We start from the raw sequence: 19778 nt of genomic DNA, 5'->3' as shown, positions 1-19778 counted from the left end.
TAGGAAAAATTATTCAAATTATTACTGGCTTTCCATTAGAAAAAATGGAGGCCAGAAAAAACGTGAAATAATGTCTTAAAAGTTCTAAAAGAAAAAAAAATGTACACACACAAAGAGAAATCTATAGTCAGTGAAAATATTCCTTCAGATTAAAAGCAAAATAAAGCAATTTTTAATAAAAGAAAATTAAGGGGATTAGCCATCAGCAGAATTGTGCTATAAGAAATGCTAAGATCTTCAGTCAGAAGAGAAGTGATGCCAAATAGAAAAACTGAATATTCCAGATTGAGAAAAAGAGAAAAGTCATTGGAAATGTGTAAATGGAAATGAAAAATATATGGAATGCGGAAAATCAATGATGATCTTGGAGTATGAGTTTGAATTTCTCTGTGAGCTTGTAATTCATTAATTAATCTGTGAAATGTTCCAAGGAAATTTAAAGAAAAGTTCAAAGATTCATATTATATAGCATAATAAAATACCTGGAAAATGAAAAATAAGTGAAGATAAGGCCAGTATGGTAAGCTGGAGCAAATATACAGTTTGTACATAGCATATCAATAAGGTCTTACACACTTGTCAGAAGCCACTCAATGATCCATCTATAAAATGTGAGCTTCATTGGAAGAAAGACTTAAAGACCTAGCTCACTTTTAGATCTTCAGCACTTGCTGGTAAAGCGGTTAAAGGAAGGCATTCTGAGAATCTCAAATGAAGACAATGCAACATCAAAGCACAGGCTGCTGTTGGGAAGAGAAATGCACCATCCATTACCAGATCTACAGGTTCTACAAGGCAAGGACACACCCCAGTGTCTCAGGAAACAAGGGCTAGCTCTCACATTAATGACAATGAAACACAGGATTTATAGTTGGTAGAGATTTCAGAGACATTATAGTTTAAATTATTATTTTTAGAAACGAAACTAAGGCCCAAAGATGTTCATGACATCAGATGTCATAAAACATTTTTGATGTCAAAACTGGGATGAGAACCAAGAAAAAATAAATAAAATTTGGCAATGAATAAATTATTATTATTATTATTATTATTTTAAATATTATTTTCCTTGGAACTGAAATCTTTTTTTTTTTAATAAATTTATTTATTTATTTTTGGCTGTGTTGGGTCTTCGTTTCTGTGCGAGGGCTTTCTCTAGTTGCGGCGAGCGGGGGCCATTTTTCATCGCCGTGCGCGGGCTTCTCACTATTGCGGCTTCTCTTGTTGCAGAGCACAGGCTCCAGACGCGCAGGCTCAGTAGCTGTGGCTCACGGGCCCAGTTGCTCCGTGGCATGTGGGATCTTCCCAGACCAGGGCTCGAACCCGTGTCCCCTGCATTGGCAGGCAGATTCTCAACCACTGCACCACCAGGGAAGCCCTGAATAAATTATTGTGGGGCATATAAAGGACAATTTGTAATTTATTTGCCCAGAAGAACAATGGTCTAGAAAAGATGTAGCATACCTTCATTTAACTTCCTGTAAGTTCTATAATACACACTCTGTTATGTTGTTTGTATCCCCCCTCTCTCTTTCTCTTTTATAAAATATATAAAAATACAATGGACTATGCACTCTACTGTGTACTGAATTTTACCACGTATATTAAATATATATATATATATATTATATATATATATATATATATATCATATAAATGTTCTGTACTGGGAGGAAAAAAATAAATGTTATCTTGTTGTAGCCACTACATTTTTGTATCTCTTTTTACAGCACTTTAGCCCTGATATAACTAATACAGAAATTTAACCAGGAAGTGATGCACTGCCATAACAAAAATTTTAAAACATTTGGTTTTTTTCTTAATGGTTTGGTGTTGGGTGGCAAAAACACAGATACGACAACTTGGGAAGCAAGTTATAACTTTCAGGGAAGACCATGAGTTTTTCAAGACTGTAATCTGTACTCCAAAAGAAACTTGTTTGAAAAACTTAGAATGAGTTTGTGCGTCGAATGCTCTCTGCTGCTTCTGGCAAAATCTTATAAGAGGGAAAGCTTGAGCAAGAACAAGCCCCAGGGCAGGCAAAATGGAATGAAATTGAGCTCTGGGGACTAAGATATGCCTTAAATTTAAACCAAATGGAGATCCAGATATTGGGGAGCTTTAAGATGGAACAGCTTTACTACTTCTGTAGCCAAAACAGAAAGTGTCAGGATTCCAGACTTTCCTCCAGTATTTCTCATTACGATTTTTCAGCCAGAAAATAGAAGTCAGTCCAAATAAAGACAAAATGATGGTGGCTTTTCACTCAAGCTTGCTGCTTCAGTGGACCTCAAGAAATCACCACTAAAATGGAGAGAGACATAGACCAAGTACAGGGGTCAGAAAATAAAATTGAATGCAGAGGCTTCAGATTTCTATCTCGAAGAGAGATTCAAGTCTAGTTTCTTGCACGTGGAACTGACTGGAAGCAAATAAACTGTCTACTACAGCTGAGGGAGTTGTATTGCCAAAGAGATTGCAAGCCAAGTTGACAAATGTCTGTGATTTTTCAATCCTTGTTGCAATATTTGTCCTGTATCTCTAACAGTTACAAAACTATGCAATTCCAAGGGTTGAATACTTTCCCTCATCATCTTCTGTTGTGGTCCCAAATGTAATGGAAAAGAAGAATCTCTCAGATAGCGAAGTCAGGACTCTTGGAGCATAATAGAGAGGAGAGCTCCTTCCAGGAGACAAATCAAGCCTAATCAAGGAACTTTGCTGCCAAGTTGGGAGTATTTGCCATGCCTGCCCAGAAGAATTTGGTAACTACAATGAATCACTGACTTCTGTGTCTTTTCTATTTTTCTCATTTCCCCAATGGGAGTTTAGTTGAGGTATATCATTGCCATGATATACTGGGATTGAGGGAAGGCAGATAACTTGTCTAGGAGTTTATAGGCTGCTAAACTGCAAGGAACCACAGCTGGACTTCATGAAGAGGAATCCATATCATTCATAGGCTTGGGGCTTTTAACTGGTTACAGTAAGTGGATGAGACCCTGAGTTTTTCCATTTGAGTCAAGGTGAATATGTTTTGAGAGGGTAATGCATGATTTGGTTGGCTATGAAAGGCAGACAAGGATAGAAGCCTGATTTTCTCTCAAAATTCATCTCCTCTTCTTCCATAGAAACAGAAGCCAATAATCGAGGCTTTCTCTCTCATTGGTCCACTATCTCCTTAGGGTGGCAATGGCCAGTCAGCTAGAGGCTATATTTCCTGTCATCCCTTGCAGATCAATGTGGCCATGAGACCAATTTCTCATCAGTAATACGTTAAGTGGAAGTGATGGAACTAAAACGCATATGACTTCTTGAAAAAAATTGATTTTCTTCCACATTTTTTGATTCTGCATTGATCATACACGGAGCCATAAGAGGAAAAGAAACTGGGTCCCTGAGTGACCTCTTGTAGCCGAGCTGCCAGGCTGTCCTGTTCTACCTGTACCCAAACATGTTGCTTGAGAGAACCATTGTGTTTTATGATTTATTTTTAACAACATTTTAGTGTACATGCTAAGCCACACAAGGAATCACTTTGATTACACACAGTGTTCACCTTAGACACTTACTTTAGGAACTAACCCACAGACAAAGTGCAATGACTCTGTCTTGTGAACCTTAAGCAAGAGTTTGTTGGCTAAATGATCTTTACAGTTCATCTCCTTCCACTTCTCTTTATCACCGCCCCCCACCCCACGGCACTTCTTAAGAGGAGAACTACTGAGGACTGGCCAAGCTCAAAGATACTGGGTCATGTTACCAATGAGCCAGTACTGGGAAACTTAGTGATTCAAGGTATTTAATTTCCACCTTTCTTACTAGATCATCCTTCCACAAGATTCAATGGATAAGAGAACTAGAAGGGGAGGAGGTCTGGTTTGCACTCTTCCCTCCCCTTCCTACAAGCAGCCCGTCCCCTTAAGAGGCAGCAACTGCAAGTTTTCTTTCTTTGATTCTCATTTGATCTCCATTTTACACTTTTTTCTCCCACTTATCTAAACTGATTTGGTTGGCTAGCTTTCTTATTTTTTTTTCTTAACATCTTTATTAGAGTATAATTGCCTTACAATGGTGTGTCAGTTTCTGCTTTATAACAAAGTGAATCAGTTATACATATACGTATGTCCCCATATCTCTTCCCTCTTGCATCTCCCTCCCTCCCACCTTCCCTATCCCACCCCTCTAGGTGGTCAAAAATCACTGAGCTGATCTCCCTGTGCTTTGCGGTTGCTTCCCAATAGCTATCTATTTTACGTTTGGTAGTGTATATATGTCCATGCCACTCTCTCACTTTGTCCCAGCTTACCCCTCCCCCTCCCCATATCATCAACTCCATTCTCTAGTAGGTCTGCATATATATTCCCGTCTTGCCCCTAGGTTCTTCTGACCATTTTCTTGGTTTTTTTTTTGTTTTTCGTTTTGTTTTTTTTTTTTAGATTCCATATATATGTGTTAGCATACGGTATTTGTTTTTCTCCTTCTGACTTACTTCAGTCTGTAAGACAGTCTCTAGGTCCACCCACCTCACTACAAATAACTCAGTTTCATTCCTTTTTACGGCTGACTAATATTCCATTGTATATATGTGCCACATCTTGTTTATCCATTCATCTGTTGATGGACACTTAGGTTGCTTCCATGTCCTGGCTATTGTAAATAGAGCTGCAATGAACATTTTGGTACATGACTCTTTTTGAATTATGGTTTTCTCAGGGTATATGCCCAGTAGTGGGATTGCTGGGTCATATGGTAGTTATATTTTTAGTTTTTTAAGGAACTTCCATATTGTTCTCCATAGTGGCTGTATCAATTTACATTCCCACCAACAGTGCAACAGGGTTCCCTTCTCCCCACACACTCTCCAGTATTTAATGTTTGTAGATTTTTTGATGATGGCCATTCTGACCGGTGTGAGATGATATCTCATTGTACGTTTGATTTGCATTTCTCTAATGATTAATGATGTTGAGCATTCTTTCATGTGTCTGTTGGCCATCTGTATATCTTCTTTGGAGAAATGTCTATTTAGGTCTTCTCCCCATTTTTGGATTGTGTTGTTTGTTCTTTTGATATTGAGCTGCATGAGTTGCTTTAAATTTTGGAGATTAATCCTCTGTCAGTTGCTTCATTTGCAAATATTTTCTCCCATTCTGAGGGTTGTCTTTTGGTCTTATTTATGGTTTCCTTTGCTGTGCAAAAGCTTTTAAGTTTCATTAGGTCCCATTTGTTTATTTTTGTTTTTATTTTCATTACTCTAGGAGGTGGGTCAAAAAGGATCTTGCTGTGATTTATATCATAGAGTGTTCTGCCTATGTTTTCCTCTAAGAGTTTGATGGTGTCTGGCCTTACATTTAGGTCTTTAATCCATTCTGAGTTTATTTTTGTGTATGGTGTTAGGGAGTGTTCTAATTTCATTCTTTTACATGTAGCTGTACAGTTTTCCCAGCACCACTTATTGAAGAGGCTGTCTTTTCTCCACTGTATATGCTTGCCTCCTTTATCAAAGATAAGGTGACCATATGTGCGTGGGTTTATCTCTGGGCTTTCTATCCTGTTCCACTGATCTATATTTCTGTTTTTGTACCAGTACCATACTGTCGTGATTACTGTAGCTTTGTAGTATAGTCTGAAGTCAGGGAGCCTGATTCCTCCAGCTCCGTTTTTCTTAAGATTGTTTGGCTATTCGGGGTCTTTTGTGTTTCCATACAAATTGTGAAATTTTTTGTCCTATTTCTGTGAAAAATGCCAGTGGTAGTTTGATAGGGATTGCATTGAATCTGTAGATTGCTTTGGGTAGTAGAGTCATTTTCACAATGTAGATTCTTCCAATCCAGGAACATGGTATATCTCTCCAACTATTTGTATCATTTTAATTTCTTTCATCAGCATCTTATAATTTTCTGCATACAGGTCTTTTGTCTCCTTAGGTAGGTTTATTACTAGATATTTTATTCTTTTTGTTGCACTGGTAAATGGAAGTATTTTCTTAATTTCACTTTCAGATTTTTCATCATTAGTCTATAGGAATGCAAGAGATTTCTCTGCATTAATTTTGTATCCTGCTCCTTTACCAAGTTCATTTATTAGCTCTAGTAGTTTTCTGGCAGCATCTTTAGAATTCTCTATGCATAGTATCATGTCATCTGCAAACAGTGACTTCTTTACTTCTTCTTTTCCAATTTAGATTCCTTTTATTTCTTTTTCTTCTCTGATTGCTGTGGCTAAAACTTCCAAAACTATGTTGAATAATAGTGGTGAGAGTGGGCAGCCTTGTCTTGTTCCTGATCTTAGTGGAAATGGTTTCAGTTTTTAACCATTGAGGACGATGTTGGCTGTGGGTTTGTCATGTATGGCCTTTATTATGTTGGGGAAAGTTCCCTCTATGCCTACTTTCTGGAGAGTTTTTATCATAAATGGGTGTTGAATTTTGTCAAAAGCTCTCTCTGCATCTATTGAGATGATCATATGGTTTTTCTCCTTCAATTTGTTAATATGGTGTATCACCTTGATTGATTTGCGTATATTGAAGAATCCTTGAATTCCTGGAATAAACCCCACTTGATCATGGTGTATGATCCTTTTAGTGTGCTGTTGGATTCTGTTTGCTAGTATTTTGTTGAGGATTTTTGCATCTATGTTCATCAATGATATTGGCCTGTAGTTTTCTTTCTTTGTGACGTCTTTGTCTCGTTTTGGTATCAGGGTGATCGTGGTCTCGTAGAATGAGTTTGGGAGTGTTCCTCCCTCTGCTATATTTTGGAAGAGTTTGAGAAGGATAGGTGTTAGCTCTTCTCTAAATGTGTGATAGAATTCACCTGTGAAGCCATCTGGTCCTGGGCTTTTGTTTGTTGGAAGATTTTTAATCACAGTTTCAATTTCAGTGCTTGTGATTGGTCTGTTCATATTTTCTATTTCTTCCTGGTTCAGTCTCGGAAGGTTGTGCATTTCTATGAATTTGTCCATTTCTTCCAGGTTGTCCATTTTATTGGCATATAGTTGGTTGTAGTAATCTTTCATGATCCTTTGTATTTTTGCAGTGTCAGTTGTTACTTCTCCTTTTTCATTTCTATTGATTTGAGTCTTCTCCCTTTTTTTCTTGATAAGTCTGGCTAATGGTTTATCAATTTTGTTTATCTTTTCAAATAACCAGCTTTTAGTTTTATTGATCTTTGCTATTGTTTCCTTCATTTCCTTTTCATTTATTTTGATCTGATCTTTATGATTTCTTTCCTTCTGCTAACTTTGGGGTTTTTTGCCCTTCTTTCTCTAATAGCTTTAGGTGTAAGGTTAGGTTGTTTATTTGAGATGTTTCTTGTTTCTTAAGGTAGGCTTGTATAGCTATAAACTTCCCTCTTAAAATTGTTTTTGCTGCATCCCATAGGTTTTGGGTCGTTGTGTTTTCATTGTCATTTGTTTCTAGGTATTTTTTGATTTCCTCTTTGATTTCTCCAGTGATCTCTTTGTTTATAAATAGTGTGTTGTTTAGCCTCTATGTGTGTGTATTTCTTACAGATTTTTTCCTATAATTGATATCTAGTCTCATAGCATTGTGGGTGGAAAAGATACTTGATATGATTTCAATTTTCTTAAATGTACCAAGGCTTGATTTGTGACCCAAGATATGATCTATCCTGGAGAATGTTCCATGAGCACTTGAGAAGAAAGTGTAATCTACTGTTTTTGGATGGAATGTCCTGTAATATCAATTAAGTCCATCTTCTTTAATGTGTCATTTAAAGCTTGTGTTTCCTTATTTATTTTCATTTTAGATGATCTGTCCATTGGTGAAAGTGGGGTGTTAAAGTCCCCTACTACGATTGTGTTACTGTTGATTTCCCCTTTTATGGCTGTTAGTATTTGCCTTATGTATTGAGGTGCTCCAATGTTGGCTGTATAAATATTTACAATTGTTATATCTTCTTCGTGGATTAATCCCTTGATCATTAGGTAGTGTCCTTCTTTGTCTCTTATTATAGTCTTTATTTTACAGTCTATTTTGTCTGATATGAGAATTGCTACTCCAGCTTTCTTTTGATTTCCATTTGCATGGAATATCTTTTTCCATGCTCTCACTTTCAGTCTGTATGTGTCCCTTGGTCTGAAGTGGGTCTCTTGTCAATAGCATATACTGGTCTTGTTTTTGTATCCATTCAGCAAGTCTATGTCTTTTGGTTCGAGCATTTAATCCATTTACATTTAAGGTAATTATTGATATGTATGTTCCTATTACCATTTACTTAATTGTTTTGGGTTTATTATTGTAGGTCTTTTCCTTCTCTTGTGTTTCCTGCCTAGAGAAGTTCCTTCAGCATTTGTTATAAAGCTGGTTTGGTGGTGCTGAATTCTCTTAGCTTTTGCTTGTCTGTAAAGCTTTTAATTTCTCCATCAAATCTGAATGAGATCCTTGCTGGGTAGGGTAATCTTGGTTGTAGGTTTTTCTCTTTCGTCACTTTAAATATGTCCTGCCACTCCCTTCTGGCTTACACAGTTTCTGCTGAAAGATCAGCTGTTAACCTTATGGGGATTCCCTTATGTGTTACCTGTTGTTTTTTCCCTTGCTGATTTTAATATTTGTTCTTTGTATTTAATTTTTGATAGTTTGATTAATATGTGTCTTGGCGTGTTTCTCCTTGGAATTTTCCTGTATGCGACTCTCGGTGCTTCCAGAACTTGATTAACTATTTCCTTTCCCATATTAGGGAAGTTTTCAACTATAATCTCTTCAAATATTTTCTCAGTCTCTCTCTTTTTCTCTTCTTCTTCTGGGTCCCCTATTATTCGAATGTTGGTGCATTTAATGTTGTCCCAGAGGTCTCTGATACTGTCCTTAATCATTTTCATTTTTTTGTCTTTATTCTGCTCTGCAGTAGCTTCTTCCACTATTTTATCTTCCAGGTCACTTGTCTGTTCTTCTGCCTCAGTTATTCTGCTATTGATCCCTTCTAGAGAATTTTTAATTTCATTTATTGTGTTGTTCATCATCGTCTGTTTGCTCTTTAGTTCTTCTAGGTCCTTATTAAACGTTTCTTGTATTTTCTCCATTGTATTTCCAAGATTTTGGATCATCTTTACTATCATTATTCTGAATTATTTTTCAAGAAGACTGCCTATTTCCTCTTCATTTGTTAGGTCTGTTGGGTTTTTGCCTTGATCCTTCATCTGCTGTGTGTTTCTGTGTCTTCTCAATTTGCTTAACTTACTGTGTTTGGGGTCTCTTTTTTGCAGGCTGCAGGTTCGTAGTTTCTGTTGTTTTTGGTGTCTGTCCTCAGTAGCTAAGGTTGGATCAGTGGGTTGTGTAGGCTTCCTGGTGGAGGGGACTGGTGCCTGTGTTCTGGTGGATGAGGCTGGATCTTTTATTTCTGGTGGGCAGGTCCACGTCTGGTGGTGTGTTTTGGGGTGTCTGTGGCCTTATTATGATTTTATGCAGCCTCTGTGCTGATGGTTGGGGTTGTGTTCCTGTCTTGCTAATTGTTTGGCATAGGGTGTCCTGAACTGTAGCTTGCTTGTCATTGAGTGGAGCTGGGTCTTGGCATTGAGATGGAGATCTCTGGGAGATTTTCACCGTTTGATATTACATGGAGCTGGGAGGTCTCTTGTGGACTAGTGTCCTGAACTTGGCTCTCCCACCTCAGTGGCACAGCCCTGACACCTGGCTGGAGCACCAAGAGCCTGTCCTCCACACGGCTCAGAATAAGGGGGAGAAAAAAAAGAAAGAAAGAAAGAAGAAGATAAAATAAAGTAAAATAAAATAAAATAAAAGTAAAATAAAATGTAAAAGTTATTAAAATAAAAATAAAAAATAATTATTAAGAAAAAACATTTTTTAAGTAATAAAAAAACCAAAAAACAAAAAAAAATGGACAGACAGAACCCTAGGATAAATGGTTAAACCAAAGTTATACAGACAAAAATCACACACAGAAGCATACACACATGTACACAAAAAGAGAAAAAGGGGAAAAAATATATATATATCTTTGCTCCCAAAGTCCACCTCCTCAATTTGGGATGATTCGTTGTCTATTCAGGTATTCCGCAGATGCAGGGTACATCAAGTTGATTGTGGAGCTTTAATCCGCTGCTCCTGAGGCTGCTGGGAAAAATGTCCCTGTCTCTTCTTTGTTTGCACAGCTCCCAGGGTTCAGCTTTGGATTTGGACCCACCTCTGCATGTAGGTCACCTGAGGGCGTCTGTTCTTCGCTCAGACAGGACGGGGTTAAATGAGCAGCTGCTTCGGGGGCTCTGCTCACTGTGGCCACGGGGAAGGAGGGGTATGGATGCGGGGAGAGCCTGCGGCGTCAGAGGCCGTCGTGACATTGCACCAGCCTGAGGCACGCCGTGAGTCCTCCTGGGGAAGTTGTCCCTGGATCACGGGACCCTGGCAGTGGCAGGCTGCACAGGCTTCTGAGTGGGGCGGCGTGGTTAGTGACCTGTGTTTGCTCACAGGCTTCTTGGTGGCTGCAGCAGCAGCCTTAGCATCTCATGCCCGTCTCTGGGGTCTGCGCTGATAGCCGTGGCTTGCGCCCGTCTCTGGAGCTCATTTAGGCGATGGTCTGAATCCCCTCTCCTCGCGCACCAGGAAACAAAGAGGGAAGAAAAAGTCTCTTGCCTCTTCGGCAGTTCCAGACCTTTTCTCGGACTCCCTCCTGGCTAGCCGTGGTGCACTAGCCCCCTTCAGGCTGTGTTCATGCTGCCAACCCCAGTCCTCTCCCTGCGATCCAACCGAAGCCCGAGCCTCAGCTCCCAGCCCCCCGCCCGTCCCGGCGGCTGAGCAGACAAGCCTTTCAGGCTGGTGATTGGAGGTCGGCACCGATTCTCTGTGTGGGAACTTCTCCACTCTGCCCTCCGCACCCCTGTTGCTGCGCTCTCCTCCATGGCTCCAAAGCTTCTCCCCTCTGCCACTCGCAGTCTCCGCCCGCGAAGGGGCTTCCTAGTGTGTGGAAACCTTTTCCTCCTTCACAGCTCCCTCCCACTGGTGCAGGTCCCGTCTCTATTCTTTTGTCTCTGTTTTTTCTTTTTCTTTTGCCCTACCCAGGTACGTGGGGAGTCTCTTGCCTTTTGGGAGGTCTGAGGTCTTCTGCCAGCGTTCAGTAGGTGTTCTGTAGGAGTTGTTCCACATGTAGATGTACTTCTGATGTATTTGTGGGGAGGAAGGTGATCTCCACGTCTTACTCTTCCACCATCTTGAAGCTCCTCCAAGTTGTACTCACTGGCACAAGGTGGCCATCCCTGGTTTCACATCAACATGATCTCCGGCACCAACCTCCTTGTTTTTCCATTTTGTCTTTAAGCTACTTGTTGAAACAACTGGCCCGAGGTCCCAATGACTGTCATGGCTTTGGCTGGTGGGGCCCCTCCAGAGTGGTTGGCTAGCTTTCTTTCTTCTTTCCTCACCTCTACTTCTATTTGGGTTTTAAATCAAATTCTATATATTTCTCTCTCTCTCTCTTCTGCTTTATACTGTACAATGTGAATAAGTTCCCTGTCTAGAACTTTGAATATTATATCTGCACACATTTGTTTAGTCTCTGAATAACTTTTTGTTATATGTGACCATAGGTACACCCCTCTCTCTCATGGATTGATTTCTTCTGGGTAGCTGACCATTTTCTCCAGAATTTTCTTTACAAAAGAGGTAAGCAGACTTCCAGACACTAGGTACTCACATCCTGCCCTGCACCACTGCTGGGTTTTGCCTAACTCAAGAGAAGATATTGCCATTGATTTGGCTCTTGGTTTGTAGATTATAACATAGAGTGTAAATCTCATCTCACATTGTTATATTTCTCTCCTGAGAGGGTTACTCTTTATATACTGTGGATAACCCCATCTTTTCTCTGTTTTGAACACTATATGGCATTTGAAAACTTTTCTGTCTCCTATATTCTCCCCTATTCACCATCTGTCCAAATTCAGCCCATCATTCTTTCCTTTCTTCTTTTCAGAGCCTTTGACTTTAATTTTACAAATAATGAATCACACAGTGTATTTTTTTCTTTTTCTTTTTCTTACCTACAACTTTCTTTTTTTGCTCAATAAACATAAGTTTATTATGTGTACTTATTCATCTAGCTCATTGTTTTAACCAGCTGTACAATATTATACAGTATTAATGTACCATAAATTCAGCCCATCTTTCTTGATCCAATTTAAGTACTATCTCCTTCCCAGAGTCTCCTTCAAACCCTTTGGCCCGCGTGGACTTTCACATTAGACGTCTTTTACACACATGAGCTGGAACAATGTTCTATATTGGGCTCTATTTTACACACTTGTAAGAAATTGCAATCCCTTGAAAGTAGGTACTGTAACTTAATTTTCCTTTTATCTTTGTGGTGCCTAGGACAACAAGTACAAGGTATTAAATATCATAATCTCTTTGGTTGCAAGAAGTGTCTTAAACATCTACATCTTCCCAGTATCGAATATAGGGAATACTCAATAAATATTCATTCATATGAATGAACTCATATGAATGAATATAGGAATAAATGACTCAATTAAGCTTCATACCCGTATTTCAGGAATATTTATTTTAATCTTCCCTAACTCCAATATTTGAATTAAGTGACACCCTTTAATCTCCTTTCTCTTTGTTCTCTCTAATAAGACTGTACTTACAGAAGAGATAACCTGTGTATGATGTTTTCATAATAGTTTCTATTAACAGAACATAAAGCAAAAAAATGAAAGCAAAGTGAAAATCCTGTAAATGCTTATTTTTGGAAGGTTGGGAAGCTAAAGCTGAAAACAATCTTGCAAGTTAACTCTCAGGTAAAAATAAAAAGGAAGACATTCTCTCAGAGTTCAGTACTAGCCCAGAAGTGGGAGGGAGGCAGTGGCAGAGGCCACACTTCAAGAATACTAGAAAAGATTTTATAACAAATTAGGCTCCAGATGAAACTGCTCCTGATGTTACAGCCCATCATTATGCACAGCTATGGAATGCTGGTATGCATTAATAATAAAGATCAGTGTCGCCTTCTAGGGAAAAAGAGTCTTCTTTTAATTAACTTAAATTTTTTATCAAATTGATTGAAAAGCTCTTATCCTTTTTAATTATTTTTTTTTACTTTCATGCATTGTGTGCATGGGACCAGAGTACATTTATCCTTACCTATTGGTGTTTTTTAAATGGTATACTTGCTTTGTGGTTCAGAAATATTAGAGCAACAAGGCAGAATTAAACCAGGGAGTGGAATGAGAAAGCCTATATAGTTTACTGCAAGAAAAAAAAAAAGCTTATTTTCCTACAGGCAAAGTAGGAACATAGTATTTCTTACACTAAGTTACTGAAGGGCAGTTATATGCTAAAAGAGGACTTGGCTATTGTACCCTATGCAGTACATCTCACATCTATACATCATAGGCCAGGAGAACTGCACTGGACATCCCAGGGAAGACAATTCCTGCCAACTGTTCATGTGTGTATGTGCACATATCTAGTGTGGCTTGTTTTCTAATTGTGGTTCCCTGTGAAGAGTCTGCCTTTTTCAGCACAGACCTCAAGTCTCTGGAGTTCATCTGTTCGGGGACATTCAGTGGAGAATTTTCATGAGCCTGGACATATATGTTGGGGTCACTTGCATTTAAGCTGCAGTTGAAGCCACAGAGGTGAATAAACTCACCTAAGGAGAGCATCAGGACAAGATAAGTTTTGTCTGTATTTTATCTGTATTTTTCTACAGATCCAGGATAAACTTGACTTGATACATTTTATTCTATGTATTGTACTAATACTAGTAGTTCTTTAATGAGCTTAAATTATGTACATAGTTTTTGGTTACAAATAAGAATCATACTCATTTTAATAATAATTGGTCAAAATGTTTAAAATTATTTATAATTGGAGCCATGAGCAGTAGTTATTTAGGGAAGACACACTTTTAGGATAAAAACCATGACCCCTTAAGAAGTCATTCAACTCACCCACCTGCTCTTTGTAGTTAAATACAGATTCAGGTGGAGCCATAGTGGAAAAACTTGATATCTGATAAATGATATGAACATTTTCCCCCAAAAAGGAAGAGAAGTTGTATGTGCACATGTAATTTTTAATCTATTATTTAGAGGGCTCCTAGAATACTTAAATACCATTGATGGATTTCAATTAAGAAGTGAAACAATCTCCAGCTGGTCCCAGAAGATAATTTTCCATCCTTCCTAATATGTGACTTGAGTCCTGGAGAACAAATAAGAGCCACACAAATGAAGAAGAAGGAAGTAAATCCAGCTCCTCTGGGCTTCCCATTTGGACTTAACAGTCCATGATCAGAGGCAGTTAAAGACAGTTAAGAAAACAAAGAGATCTCCCACTGCAGGTACAACAGCATCTTGTGCTGATGAGATCTCAGTGTTTTGAACATGGAGTTTAATAGAGAATAATATAAAACATAAACTAAAATGATGGTAAAAAGTTTTAATTGTTTATAATGCCAGGCAGCATTTTGTTAAATGCTGGCTTTACCCCAGCCCTTTTTTTTTCCAACAGTTCTCAAACTCAATCCCCTCTTAATCTGTAAAATTCAGAGGAAGCAAACATAGAAAGATAAATAAGCTTATGCAAAATAAGACATGGACGAAATAGCAAAGGAGGTGAGTTTTGTCTCTAGGCCCACTAGTCTCCACCCAGGCTTAATCAGTAACGGTGCTCCAGGAATTGTCCTCACCCTTTGTCATCATGACACCTGTTCAAGGAATCTAAACTTGAATAATAAGTTATGGTTTTGCTGGATACCATGGGATACCCCACTTGATAAGGCGTTCAGACTCAAAGTCTGTATCAGTTATATTTAATCAGGAATTTTGAAATAACATGAACTAAAAGACTTATTATAATTATTTAACCATACACAATTATGCAAGAAGCTAGGAAAATAAAGATCCATGAGACATCAGTTGGAGAACCAGAAAAAAAAAAGAAGAAAAGAAAAGAAAAAAACAAAAAACAAAAAACCCAAAGAGCAAAGAGGTGAGGCCTTGGAGTCTGATGGTGTGACTGATCTTTCTGGAGGTCAGCAAAGTGGGCAGACAGGCAGGAAAAACAGATGCACAAAGAGGAAAGGAAAGGACAAACCAGAACTCGTGAGGATAAACTGGAACCTCCTCACTGCGTTTGACTCTAATACCTGGTGACTCTCAGAGGAGGCAGTTTCTCTTCTACACAGAGTGGCCCACATACCTGGCCCAGAACTCAGAGAAGTGGAAGGAGAAGCCCTCTGCTCCAGCTGGAGTCAGGTTCGGACCCAGCGGCAACCCCACACCAATCAAGTGAGGAGCAGATCACTGTGCAAACTCTGCAGCAGCAGCTGGGGCCTCTACTAAACTTCTAAGCATAGTGGCCCTTGCTTCACTCTGCCTCCCAATTCTGGGCCAGTTTCCCTTGTGTCACGCTGAACGCAGAACTCTATATGGAGGAGATTCTTGGGTATGCAGTTCCAGCTTAGTTAAGCTGACAAAGTACAAAAGAGCACAGTGCACACTTTGTCAACTTGACATTCATTTGGGCTCCTAACTATAGTTAATTTCCCAATAGAGATAATGGCAAAATCATGCTTCTACCTATTATGATGTGATCATCCTTTTACAGTTGAAAACTCTCTAAACCTTTCCCAAGAAAGAATACAAAGTCCAAATTTCAGTTTATCCATCTTTAGGTGACACTTATGCCTATTCAAACTGACTCACACTCCCGATTTTGTATCCTGTAAAGTCAGTACTGAGTAGGGGAAAAAATAATTGCTTAACACATATGCAAATATAGCTATACTATGATAAGGTGGAGATACTTGTACAGTCTTTGTTTCTGCAACGAGCACATGGCTGTAGCTGATGTTTAGAGATTCCTTCTTTCACTACCTCTTCCATATTCCCTTTTCTCTCAGCAAGAACTTGGGTAGTTGTGGTTCCTTGTCTTCTGGAGTGACCTAGGCATTTATTCCTAAGGAAAAGGTTTATACATTAACAGTCTTGCATGTATCCAGGTGTGTAGTTTTCTAGTAACTTTTATCAGAAGATGTAGGACTACTAAGAGGTATCCTAGGGACATCCTAAATCCCAGCCATTCTTTACTTTATGTCCACTATAGTAACAACTCATCTACTTGATAATTGGATTAATCATGATAGTTTATACAATAATATCACCATTTCCTGCTGTTCACTAACATGAAGAGAAGAAAGTGGCTAGGTAGATGTCTCACATTCCATCTTAATGAAATCTGTCCTGTAAACTCTGGTAGAAGCATTCTTCCCTTGGAAAATAAGACTTCTAAATCAGTAGTTTAAAGTTATAGGAGAAAGAAGAAAATATTATACTAATGGATAGTTGGCAGTAAGAGTGAGAAGAGCCACTCTCAGTTCCATCCCTTGATTCCCAAATTCATGAGTCTTTGCTGTGAAAGAAATAGCATCATATGTTCATCACTGATATAGAACATAGAACACATTATGTAGTACATTATCCAGCCCTGCAATAATGGCAATCTGAGTTCATCCAGCTGGCATAAAAAGGCTGTTTCATCATTCTATTGGACCAGCTGCTTCAGCATGATAAGAAACATTGGTAAGACCATTGAGTTCCATGAGCATAAGTCCATTGCTAAATTTATTTGCTATAAAATGAATTCCTCAGTCAGAACCAACACTTTGGAGTATACTGTGAAGTTTCATAGGTCATTCTGTAAATCCGTAGATGGTGGTTTTGGCAGAAGCATTGTGGAGAGGGAAGGCAAATCCACATCTAAAGTAAGTTTGTACTTCAGGGCTTCCCTGGTGGCGCAGTGGTTGGGAATCTGCCTGCTAATGCGGGGGACACGGGTTCGAGCCCTGGTCTGGGAGGATCCCACATGCCACGGAGCGGCTGGGCCCGTGAGCCACAACTGCTGAGCCTGCGCGTCTGGAGCCTGTGCCCCGCAACGGGAGGGGCCGCGATAGTGAGGGGCCCATGCACTGCGATGAAGAGCGGTCCCCGCACCGCGATGAAGAGTGGCCCCCACTTGCCGTAACTGGAGAAAGCCCTCGCACGAACCGAAGACCCAACACAGCCAAAAATAAATAAATAAATAAATAAAGTAGCTATAAAAAAAAAATTAAAAAAAAAAAAAAAGTTTGTACTTCAGTAAGAACAAAGCACTCCCCATTTCATGATGAAAGAAGTTCAATATCAACCTGTTACTAGGCTATTGGATGATCTTCCTGGGAAGTGGTGTTACATAATGAGCTCAGTGTTGATGTCTGTTAGCAGTTTGGACACTTAGCAGTAGCATAGCAAGTCATCTTAGGTGAGTGAATGTCTGTCTTGCTGAGCCCATGTATAATCTCTATTCCTGCTACCCTGGTTAATTTGTTCACTAGGCAAAGGCAAGGACGACTGCATAAAGAGACTGAGAGACATCCAGGAAAAAGATCATCTTGTCCATCTGATTATGAAGATGCTCCTTCGCTGAGCTCCCTTATTGGTGGGCATTCACATGAAATACAAAGATCTGCACTCTCTGCACTCAGTTAAAGTCTAACTTCAAATCTTTCCCCAGACTTTCTTAAATCTAATTCTCCAGTTTTTTTCTTTCCAGGACTCTAAGACAAAGTCTTAGTCACTGCCCATGACAATTTATCCTTATAGACTAAATAAATTGGGGACATTGTTTGAAGTTGTACCCACTAGGAGAATTTTCCTCCACCACTATTCTTCAGGGCCCTCCTAGACTGAGACTGTAATATTGTACAGGCTGTCAGCTTTCAGGTGGGGCTAGCATATTGTGAAAGTACCAGATATAAATGAAGACTAAAAAATTTACCTGCAAATAGGTACCTCCATATAAAATCACATGTATGGGTTGAGAGAGAGAAGGCAAGGAAGAAGGAGTAGGAGTCATGGTTGTCTGCTCAAGTTGAATCTCACATATACTAGTTGATGGAGTGCTGCTTTACAAGCTAAAATTTATGACTTGTGAGTCAGACAACATCCAGTTCATGGTGGGTGGTTTCTGTTGCATGGTAGCTTGGTGGCCCATGGTCAAGCATTTAGTCCTCTGCAAGCCAGAAGCTATTTCTCAAATGGAGAATATGGCTATACTCCAGTATTTAAAAGGTATGTATTGGTATTCACCCATATGTACCTGACAACTTCTCCATATAGCAACCCTAATTGCTATAGACACATTAATCCCCATTAAATCTTCTTGGTCATTTGATCTTCATGCAGAGCAGCTTTCATTGCACCCTGGATCTGATGCAGACCTTCTCTTTTCCTGGGCTCTACTCAAAATCTATTGTGTCACTTGGTAAGTAGTTTAGAATAGCACACCAAAATGAGATATGTGTTGCTTCCAAAATTCAAAGAGGTCTACTGGGTATTGTGTCTCTTGTGGTTATAGCCAGATGCAAACACTTGTCCTTTATCGTTGAAGGAATAGTTCAACAAGTCTCAAACCAATAGAACCCTACAAGGTTCACTGATCTGGCAGGACCTTGAATTCTTGTGGGATTTTGGCATTCCTATGTCTTACCAAATTGTCTAGATATTTGTGACTTCCCAGTCATCAGCTCTAATCTGCATGATATCTGTGTAATAGGACAATATGATGTCCTGTGGAATGCAGGGGTGATCAAGATGCCTGATGATTAGACTAGAACAAAAGACTGAAGAGTTGATATAGCCCTGAACTGAGACAGTGTCTCAGCACAGGCCAAATATTTGAGTTGAAGTGGGTGATGAAAAAATTTATTTTCTGGGTTTTTTTCACCACCTTGCACATTTCAAGTTCTTGATCATGTCAGTAATCTCTGCAATCACTCCAGAAACATGTTTATTTATTCATGTTTACTACTTCGGTGGGTAAAGGCAGCTCTATTGCCTTCTACTTGGTCCTTCCTATTATTATAAACTTCACTCCACAGGTCAGAGACCCAATATAAGGATTTTGCCAGTTACTAAGTATGTCTATTCCAAGTATACATTCTGAATTTGGGGAAATAACCACAGGGTGGATCCACGTATCTACTGAGCTCACTGTGACATGGATGTAAGCCAAGACTTCACTGATCTCAATAAGCTCCCATTCTGGTTGCTAGACCACAGTGGTGTTTTGGTTTTCAGTATTAAGTTGATTCAGAACCAGTGGCTAGTATTCTCTAAAAGGGTAGGTTATTTCTCTATTCTTGGTTCATGTTATTGTGATAAATAGTTGCAGATCCCTCTGGATAAGGCTAGGATAATTAATTACGGTATAAATTTTTTGGTGGTATAGTAAGATCCTTCCTAAAGTGGACTTGATTCCCTCCTCCCCAATTTTATACAAGTTTACGCTGGGACTGCCCACTGGCTCAACTCTGGGAATTTGTTGAGGACACATGTCTTTAGTGTGGTTATTCATTCATATGTGTTTTCTCTAGACATAGAGATTTTCCATTCATACACATAAAATAATACATTGGTAGGATGCACACCTATTTAATTTAGAAGGACACCATGATTAATTAGCCAATGTCAAAGATCTTTGTGGTTCAAATCCTTTTGATTACTACTATGCCTCTGCTCTCCCTATGGTTACCACACCCATTTTGTCTCTGTGATTAAGTGCTTCTGCTTGATCCCTCTAACCTCATGTTTCCATCATTTTCATAGAATTCAGGGAACCCAGTTTGATGGCAGTATCTGCTACTCTTACTTTTGGCCTGCAGGGAATAACTACCAGAGAATTCTTAAGGATAATGGGGTTATGCTCACAAATGTAATTCTCAAAGCTTTGATGAGAGGAGTATTCTCTGGCCTCT

Source organism: Balaenoptera musculus, chromosome 2, assembly GCF_009873245.2.
Source record: "Balaenoptera musculus isolate JJ_BM4_2016_0621 chromosome 2, mBalMus1.pri.v3, whole genome shotgun sequence".
Taxonomy (NCBI): domain Eukaryota; kingdom Metazoa; phylum Chordata; class Mammalia; order Artiodactyla; family Balaenopteridae; genus Balaenoptera; species Balaenoptera musculus.
Note: the sequence above shows the minus strand (reverse complement) of the source record.